This window comes from Myotis nattereri (genome assembly GCF_964212035.1).
Source record: "Myotis nattereri genome assembly, chromosome: X".
Lineage (NCBI taxonomy): Eukaryota > Metazoa > Chordata > Mammalia > Chiroptera > Vespertilionidae > Myotis > Myotis nattereri.
The window spans coordinates 143,218,174-143,220,598 of NC_138078.1; positions in this window are offsets into that span (position 1 = coordinate 143,218,174).

Genomic DNA, 2,425 nt, shown 5'->3' on the forward strand with positions numbered 1-2,425 from the left:
TATATAGACTCTATTGAATCAGTAATACTCATATTTTATTTTATAAACAAAGACAATAAAACTACCAGACTAGCATCACATGATAATCAAAATTATTTCATTGAGTTAATAGCTACATTTTCAGCACCCCCAGCAGACACATGGAAACCAAAGGAAGGCAGGAAAAAATATTAACAATATTAATAATGTGGATTGTAAGGTTAAAAGCACTAACAGAATAAAGAGGGATATCATTTAATGATAAAAGGCACTATCTATGGGGCTAGAAGTTTTGTTTGTTTTTTTTAAAATATATTTTATTGATTTTTTACAGAGAGGAAGGGAGAGAGATAGAGAGTTAGAAACATCGATGAGAGAGAAACATTGATCAGCTGCCTCCTGCACATCTCCTACTGGGGATGTGCCCGCAACCCAGGTACATGCCCTTGACCGGAATCGAACCTGGGACCTTTCAGTCCGCAAGCCAGCGCTCTATCCACTGAGCCAAACCGGTTTCGGCGGGGGCTAGAAGTTTTAATAGCTTATACACAAAGCTAAATACATAAAGCTGAGATTATTAGAAATACATGGAGAAGGATGCAGTAGTAATGGGTGATTGCAAACCACCTCATTCATTATTAGATCAAATAGACAAAACACAAGTAAGGACACAGAAGAACTTGAATAATACATAGTAAGTAAAATAATAAACTTAGTTGTGCACATACACAGAAACGCAGAATGTTCATTTTCTTCCAAGCATTCATAAAGAAAAGCTTAACTAAACACTCAACAGTTTTACAGGCTACATTTTCTCATAATCCAATCAAATTAGAAATAATAAATAGTTAACATGACAATCTTAACTACTAATAAATTTTAAAATATAATCCTTTTGCCAAAGAGGGAACCAAAAGAAAGTTATCTACTATGTAGAGGCAATGAAAAAGAGTACTCTTTACCAAAGCTAATGGACCACTGTGAAAGATAAACTCAGAATTTTATCAATGTTCAAAAAAGAGAAATTAACAATAATATAGTTTTTATAGTAAGAAAATAGATATAAAATAAATATGTATTAGGATGATAATATTTATAAAAATAAAATCTTAAGTTTATAAAATTGCAAACAAAAACTAATAAACCTAAAACATTTCTTTGTAAAGTTCAATAGAATGAACTCCTCTGATTAAACAGAAAGAGAATGTAAAAGTCTATAACATGAGGAATAAGAGAGCTGATGTAGGAGAGATTAAAATATAAGTGAATACTCTGCAACTGTTTGGCAACAACATAGTTGAAAATCTAGAGAAAATTGATGATTTCCAAGCAAAATAGAAATGACAAATTCATCTGAGAAGAAGTGGAAGCATACAGACAGCAATCATCACGTTTGAGAAAAAGGGAAGATCTACAATTCAATGTATGAAATGATGTAACTTTAATATCAAAGTACAGCAAAGAGAGGAAGCTGCTGATCAATCTCATTTATTATAGATGTCAGAATTCTACATAAAATATTCCCAAATAAAATCCAGGAATATATTTTAAAATTCCACTACCTGTACAGACTGCTTCTTTTCTCTTGGAGCATGCCAAGTGAAACACCCTGAACTGTTGTCATGGAAGTGATATAATGAAAAGTGATTTGTCTTGGACGTGTTTTGGAGGTAGAATTGATAGCACTGGGTATTAGAGGTGAGGGGGAAAGAGAGATTAAGGGATTGGTGCTTAGGTTTTTGGCTTACACTATTATAGGGATGATGGTGTCACATATTGGGATGAGAAAGATTGGAAGAGAAAGAGTTTTAAGTTGAATTAAGTTTCATTTTGACATGATTAACATATGTATTAGACATCCAAGAAGCAGGTAGACATATGAATCTGAATATTAAGGTTGGAGATAAAAATTTGTGAGTTAGACTTAAATGTAAGTCGTGAAACCATAAAAATCCTAGAAGAAACCATAGGCAGCAAAATCTCAGACATCCCTTGTAGCAGTGTTTGCTGATACATCTTAGGGCAAGGGAAAAAACTTAAAAATGGAACTTCATCAAAATAAAACTCTTCTGCACACCTAAAGAAACCATCTAGAAAATGAAAAGGGAGCCCGCTGTATGGGAGAACATATTTGCCAATGATGCATCTGATAAGTGGTTAATTTCCAAAATATATAAAGAACCCATACAAGAGGAAGACGAACAGTCCAATTAAAAACTGAGCAAAGGACCAAAATAGACATTGCTCCAAAGATGACATAAAGATGGCAAAGAGATAATGAAAAAATGCTCAGTCACTAATCATCAGAGAGATACAAATTAAAATGACAATGAGGTATCACCTCAAGGTATATGGCAGGTGCCAGTATGGCTATCATCAACAAATGACAAGTGCTGGCAAGGATGTGGAGAAAAGGGAACCCTAGTACATTGTTGGTGGGAATTCA